Source organism: Antechinus flavipes, chromosome 1, assembly GCF_016432865.1.
Source record: "Antechinus flavipes isolate AdamAnt ecotype Samford, QLD, Australia chromosome 1, AdamAnt_v2, whole genome shotgun sequence".
In the NCBI taxonomy this organism is placed as follows: domain Eukaryota; kingdom Metazoa; phylum Chordata; class Mammalia; order Dasyuromorphia; family Dasyuridae; genus Antechinus; species Antechinus flavipes.
In genome coordinates this window covers 651,252,680-651,260,674 of record NC_067398.1, presented here as the reverse complement: position 1 = coordinate 651,260,674, position 7,995 = coordinate 651,252,680, and the positions used below count along the sequence as shown (strand labels likewise).

Genomic DNA, 7,995 nt, shown 5'->3' with positions numbered 1-7,995 from the left:
GGGTAATTTTGAGCATTTGAGTGGTTATGCCCTTGACCCTTGTTGTTCTCTTGCAGAAAGTCTTCACAAAAACGCTTTTATGTGGCACCTGCATGGGATCCTGTCAGTGACTTATTCAATGGAAGTGGGTATTTGCATTTGTTATTTGTGGACAAAGCACAGTTGTCCAGGTAATGGTGACCTGGGAGCACGGATGGGTAGGGGGAGAGTAATTGGACAATATTAAAGGGCAATCCTCATAAAAATCTCAGTGGGTGTCAACTCCCTGTGCTCATTCTGTTCTTACTCCAATCTTTGGGTTGACCCCAGGTATCCATTTTTCCCTTTCAAAGACAGCTGTGACTGTGACTCTCTTCAGCTTTCCACAGAAACATGTGACCCAGAGATCTCCTGAGGAATTTGGGGGTGGGCAGGGGAAAGGCTCCTGAGGATGGAATAAGTTGTATATAATTCAGTGTGTCAGGTAATGCAGAGGTGGTAGAGAGAGTGAGTTCAGGGTGATGACTGGGAGTGACAGAAGAGACAAGTGTTTTCCCCTTCTTAGAGGAGCGATTTGGGAAAGGAAGCTATATAGTCTACCTTGGACAATTTCTAAGAAGTGTCTATCCTTTGTTTGGCAGGATTTATTCTCAAGGAGGTTTGGATGAACTGGTGTTCTTGGATCTTCATTTTGACCTTCTACATACTCTTAATAATGATGATTTTGAAATTTTTCCCTAATTATTTTTTCTCTATTTTTATATTACTGTTCTTTTCAGTGAATTTCGCCAATATTGAGGGCATTATGTTTTCGATACCTACATTCAGGTTATTTTTTACGGGGTTTCTTTCCCTTATTCTTTCAAAAATGAGCTCTACTTCTCGGAAATAAGGGGCCCTGTCCCAACCTTTCTGTGCAGTTCTGAGCTTTGGCTTTGAGCACAAAGGCCCCTTGGGTTTGCAGGGGCAAACTTTGACTGCTCTGTTCAGGAAACAGCCTGTTTCCCAGAGTTTGCCTTCTTAGCTGGAACTGGAAGCTGCCCCACTGATTTGTTCTTTGACTGAGTCAGGGCTAAGGGTCTTCAGTGTGATTTACTTTCATTAAGACCCTCTTACCAAACTTTCTCACAGTCTATCTGAGCTGGCCTGAAAACACTTTTCAACACAATTTTCAGTCTATGTTGAGCTGGAAAGTAGGTTCATTCCATTAGACTCTATTCAGAGGCTTGGTTTCATGTGATTTTCCAGGGAAACTGGGAGAACTGGAGCAGCTCCCTGACTTTATTCCACCATCTTGGCTCCACCTGAGAAGTCTTTTTTTCCTCTTCTTATTTAAAGTTTGAGTTCTAAATTCTGTCCCTCTCTCCCTGTTCTTCCCTCCCCAAGATTGTAAGCAGTCAGATATAGTTTATACATGTGAAACTATGTAAGACACTTCCATATTAGTCATTTTGTACAAGAAGACTCAAATGAAAGAAAAAAGCAATAAAGAGATAAATACCATGTTTCACCCTGAATTCAGCCAGTATGAGTTTTTCTATGAAGGCGGATAGTGTGTTTTATTATTATTCTTTTGGGATTATCTTCAATTGTTGTCAAGATGAAAATAACTAAGTCATTCAAACTAAGTGTACTTTTAACTTGTACTCGGCTTATCTTCACAAAACCTGGAACTTCAAGTACCTGGAACTTATCCTTTAGATTTGCTAACATGCAGAAAATGGCTAGACTGCCCTGGCGATCATTCAAGGCTTATCCCCCAGAGCCATTGATGCTCAGTTTGCTAGGAAATGGGAGGGTCCCAAGAGGAAGGGATAACAAAGATGAAGCCAGAGGAAAGGGAGGGTCCAAGGAAGAAGAGAAACCAGGAGTCTTAGAACCTGATCTGGAGGCATCTAAGGAACAAAGTTGGGCTATTATTTTGAAGAACAAGATATTTTTCTCCATCTCTACTCTTTCCCTCCATCTTTTTTCTTTCTCTTCTTCTCTCCTTGCTCATCTTCTTCCTGCTCACTCTCTGCTTCCTTCTTCCATTTAAAGCTAGAACTAGCATCCAAACTACACAGGATTCTGCCCCTATATGCCTATATTCTCCCCTGGAAAGGGAAGGGGATTGCTTCCTACCTTCTGTCCTTTTTCCCTTCTAATAATGCCAGCTAGTCCACAATCTCACTATCCTTCTGTATGGTCGGCAGATCCTAAGTCAAAATGACTTCTCAGAGGTCTCTCAAAGTAAAGAATAGAAGCTTTATTCAGGAATCTCATGAAAACCAGACATTCAATAAACTGGGGTTCCCCAGGAAAAAAGAGGTCACCCCTTCAGGAGTCAGGGAAGATTATACAGTCATAAGCCATAAGAAATCATGACAACAAACCCTGCACCTCTGCAAATCTGGTCTATTCTCATTATCTTGCTTAATGCCTGGGAAGTAACATGGACTTGTTAAATTTTGACCTGAATTTTATGCTGCTCAGTTTGACAAGTTTTACACCTGTTTTACTTTATCCAATATGAGCACTCTATTTCCCAAATTCCCCAGGTAGACTGAATCTAAGCTATAAATTCAATCTACCTTATTTAATGATTTTATAAGAAATCATATAATTTCCTCACAAAGAGGAGATTTGTTTAGAGGTAAGTAATCCATTAAACTAGAATAACTAAGGAGACTTGGTTTACCTCAGACTTCCTCAACAAATAGAGATTACCCAGTTTATAGAACCCTTAGAATATCTCCAGTTCATTCATTAGTTGGCTTCTTCTAAGAAGTTAAGTAGAGGTTCAGGAGGTCAAATATTTCTACTAGAAGAGCAAATCTTTTGTTCTCCTTTCCAGAGTGCTAATGATTAACAGACCTTTGAAATTGGGTCTGGAATTATTTGAGATATCCTCAGTTTCCTGTTATGCTCACCTCCAACTCCCAAAACTTCATGATAATCATGTTCTTTCCCTGAGGAAGAATGCACTTTGGTCATAAATTCATCCTTCTCCAAAGATCTGATAGGTAAACTATCCCTTGTTCCCCTAATTTGTTTGTGATATTATCCTTTATGCCCAAATCATGTATCCATTTTGATTACATTTTGGTATGGGATATGAAGTGTATGTCTATGCCTACACTTAGACATATTATTTATTTCTGACATATTATTGAAGTGTTTCCCAGGGCGGCAGTTAACCCAGATAATTTAATAATAATTATATGATAATATATATAATTATATAATATTAAATAAAGTTCAGGTCCAGCTGTTCGATTAACAGCTGGACCTGAACTTTATTTATATCTTATTCTTCTAAATCCCTGCCAACCTAGGACAATTTTTCAAAGAATTTATGCCTCACCCCAACCTGAACAGAATACAACGTCTGCCCTAGCTGGGTGGAAACTAGATAGAGGAGAAAGTTAGCTCAAATTTCAGAAACTAAATTTTAAAAATGTTTACAAAAAGAAGTTAACTCAGACTCTCTGAGTCATTGGTTATTAAGTTATTTCTCTTAGATACTGGAATGAGTTGCCATTTCTTTCTCCAGTGGATCCCTTTTCTATATGCAATTAACATTAAGTGATTTGCTCATAGACTCACAACTAGGAATTTTCTGAGATTGGATTTTAATTCAGGTCTTCTTGATGCTGAACCCAGTGCTCTATCCACTGCACCACTTAATTTCCTTTAACTAGAGATGTTTAATCAAAGACTTAATTGTCATGCTGTTATGCAGATTCTTTTGCATATATGGATTGAACTAAATGGTTTCTGAAATATTGTCTAACTCTGAAATTCTGTAATTGTGTTATATAATTCAATCTATACCTGAAAAGTAAAATCTGAGAAAAAATGTCTAATAAATAATCATTTATCCTTTGCTGGGGAATCTCTAATGGATATGTTCCAAATTTAGCCTGATTCAGACTATTTTAACATTGAAACAAAATGAAATACTTGTAAGCTTTTCAACAGTTAACCAAAAGATTGATTTAGCCATAGCAGGAAAAGAATACTCAACAAGGATACATATTAAGAAAATGTCAAATTGATTAATTTGAGGAAATCTCAGAACAAGATCCCAAACTGCATTGCAAGGCAGCAATCTTCAAAACTACATGATACTGAGAGATAGAGGGATGAATTAATGGAAAAGAATAAGTACACAAGACATGCTAATAAGTGACCATAATAACATAGACTTTGATAAATGTGAAACCCCCAGCTTCTTGGATAAGAACTCATTATTTGACCAACTACTGGAAAAACTGAAAAACAATATGGTAGAAACTAGGCATAGCTCAAAATCTTACTCTTTATACCAATTTAAGTTTAAAAATGGGTATATGATTTAGACATAAAAAGTGATACCATGAGCAAATCAAGAGAGCATCGAATAGTTTATCCATTAAATCTATGAAGAAGGGAAGAATTCATGATCAAACAAGTGACAGAGACCACTGCAAAATGTCAGGTAGATAATTTTGATTATGTCAAATTTAAAAGATTTTGCACAAATGAAAACAATGTACCTTAGAAAGAAAGCAGTAATCTGGAAAATAGTCTTTGCAGCAATTAAAGGCCTTTCATAAAGTTTTCCTTTCTCTAAAATATAAAGAATGAGTCAAATCTATAAGAATACTGGTCATTCACCAAAGGATAAGAAGAGGCAGTTTTTCAGACAAAGAAATCAGAGCTATCCATAGTCATATGAAGAAATGCTCTAAATCACTTTTAATTAGAGTAATGCAAATCAAAATAAATCTAAGGTACAACCACATATCTACCAAATTGTCTAATATGACAGACAAGGAAAGTGATAAATAATGGAGAGGATGTGGCAAAATTAAGACAATAAGGCATTGTGGGAGTTTTGAAGTGATTCAACTAGTCTGGAGAGCAATTTGGAACTGTGCCTGAAGGGCAATCCAACTGTGTATATCCTTTGATCAGCAGTAATACTGTCTACCATGAATAGATCATAAAAAAGAGAAAACACATGTACAAAAATATTTAAATCCACTCTTTTTATGGTGGTCAAAATTGATAAAATGCCCATTAATTTGGAAGTGGTTGAACAAACTGGCACATATTAGCATAATGAAATACTAATGTGCTGTAAAGAATGATGAGCAGCCAGATTTCAGAAAAAGCTGGTAAAATTAACATGAAATGATGCAAAGTGAAATGAACACAGCCACAACATTATACAGTAACAGCAATACTGTGTGATGATCAATTCTGCTTGATTTAACTATTTTTAGCAAAACAAAGAATGCAATTCCAAAGATCTCATGATGAAAAATGTTGTTAAAATTCATAGAACTTATGGACTTTGAATACAGATAGAAGTATACTGTTTTCACTTTATTTTGTGGGTTTTTTCTTATGTTCTCTTTCTTCTTTTACAACATGACTAATGTGTAAATGTGTTTTACATAATTGTACAATTATAACATATCAAACTATTTATCATTTAAGAAAATAATGTTTAAATACAATCTCAAAAAAGAAATACTATTTAGAATTAAAAATTCTAAAATCAAACAGGTTGCCCCCCCATCGACACACAGAAATATTCCCTTAAGACTGGGAGGGGCCATTTCTTACAGATAAAAGACATCTTCTACAGAAATCAAATTCTTATTTATTTGATATTTTCTAAAATGTATTTTTTAGATTTACTATTTTTTAAAACATTTTTGTCTTTTAAAATTTTTAGTTCCAAATTTTCTCCTTCATTCCTAACCCTCATCTACCTAGTCACTGAGAAAGCAAGTATGCTATTATATGTATTGGTTTTATATGTGAAATCTTGAAAAAAGATTTCCACATTAGCCATATTTTAAAAAGACCAAAAAATCAAGCTAAGTAAAGTGAGAAAATTATACTACAATTTGCACTAAGACTTCTTCAGTTGTCTTTGGGACTGCATATAATTTTTTCACCCTCTGTACTATCTTTGATCATTAAATTGATCAGAGTAGCCATGTTTTTCATAGTTGGTAATTATTATTAAATTGCTTATAATCTGCACAATGATCTCCCAGTTCTTCTCACTTGAGTTTTCATCAGTTCACATAGGTTTTACCATGTATTTCTAAAGGGTCCGTGACACTTAAAATATTAGAACTTCACACCCAGTGGTATAAGGCTATCTGTGAATTCAGCTGCTTTTTCATGGGAAATTCCTCTTCAAAGGCAGGAACTCCACTTGATTACCTTCCTAATGATTTCTCTGAACATTCAAACATCATGATTATGAATATCATAGAGAAAGGACAAACTGAAACTGCCAAAAGGAGAGGCCTTCCTTTGGGATGGATGGACACTGGAAGGCATATATGATAGAGATATAGCTCAGGCAGGGCACCAGATAGTCATTGGTGAACCAGGTCAGTACCCCTGTAATGATGTCTGGCTGCAAATCGTCTCCTACTCCACTTCCTGGCTGGGGGCTGTGACCATGAAAAATGGTATTCTCATTTTGGTCACCTAATCCACAGGGACAGACAAGAAAGGTCATAGATTATTGATTGCTCAAGGAAAATCGGAGAAGAAATTCCTGTAGGACACTTTTGAAGATCCCCTAGATAATCCCCCTCCCCACCCCTCACCTCCTTATCTGCGTTTGAGCCTGTATCTACCCTTGCCTGGATACTCTCCATCTCCATTTGAATTGCCACCTGAAAAACTCAAACCTCCTGAGTGTTGTTCTTCAGCACCAGACCCCTTGTCAGCTTCTCTTCATTCCCTTTTGCCTCCCTGACCTCCTCTTCTCCTCCTCCTTGAAAATGGGGACTTCATAAAGCCAGCACAGAAGTACTGGCTCCAGGTCCATTGCCTCCTGTCTCCCCTGTTTCTTCTGCACTGTTTCCCACTCCACCTTCCCCTTCAAAGCCTTTACCTCTCTCCTTCTTGTACCTGAGATAGAGTCTCATACAACGCTTTAAGATCTGTCCAGCCACCTCCAGTCCTCCCAAAGTCTGTTCTACCTCTAAGGGTAATGGTGGGCTCAGAGGGAGTCCCCATCCTAGCTTATGTTTCTTTTTCTAGGAATGATATATACAACTGAAAATGTCAGGATTCCCCTTTTTCTGAGAAACCACAAGCTGTGATTAACGTTCTTGAATCTGTTTTTCCTACCTACCAACCCATGTGGGATGACTGTCAGCAGCTTCTCACCACCCTCTTCACTACTGAGGACAGAGACAAGATTAACTGGAATGCTAGGAAAGCTGTGCTTGGACCTGGTGGGGGATCAATTGAAGAGCATCGTAATGAGATAGAAGCTAGTTTTCCCTCTGAAAGGCCTTCCTAAGTTTCTAACTGCCACCACGGTTGGTCACACAATGCTTTCTGCTTAGTATAGATTCTTTCTCTAAGGTCTTAAAGCTGCAGCCTGGAAACCTATTAACATGACTAAGATTTCTGAAGTTGTTCAGGGTTTGGATGAATCCCCTGCTGCATTCCTACAATATTTATATGAGACTTATCGAACTTATAGTACTATACACCCTGAAGCTCCCGAGAATTATACATGTGTGAATATTGCATTTGTGAGTCAGTCTGCCCCCCTATATATAGGAAGCTACAGAAGCAGGAGGGGTTTGAGGGCATGAATATATCTCAGCTAGTTGAGCTCTGAAAGTTTTTAATACTGAAACACACTGATTAAGGAAGCGGGTAAGCAGTACACCCAGGCAGTTGTAGCAGCCATGAGAAAATCAAGTAATTCCTCTAAGGGTCCTCTATGACGCCCCTGTGGATGGCAGTCATTGGGCTTGGACTAGTTTGCCTAGTAAAAGGAAACAGGCCATTGGAAAAACAAATGTCTGATCTGCAATTGACCTGAGAGTATATTCTCTCTTGAGGGGCCAGACTGAGGCAGCCCTGGTGCTCTTTCTCTTTTTCTAGACCCTGGAGAATCTAGGGTATGTTTACAAATTGGGAGTCATTTTGATAAGATCTAGATTTAGGGAACCAGAATGAGGTTAGGGTTTCTGGTGGTTAGGGAGTTAAATGATA

At 37.6% G+C, this 7,995-nt stretch overlaps 1 long non-coding RNA gene across 1 annotated transcript in view; it reads right to left on the bottom strand.

The window, feature by feature from the left end:
* Positions 1-881: 881 nt before the first annotated feature.
* LOC127544654 (uncharacterized) overlaps positions 882-7,995 on the bottom strand; it is a 143,601-nt gene continuing 136,487 nt past the window's right edge. The window contains exon 3 of the long non-coding RNA XR_007949503.1: positions 882-977. This is a non-coding gene — a long non-coding RNA (uncharacterized LOC127544654). The remainder of the gene's footprint in view (positions 978-7,995) is intronic.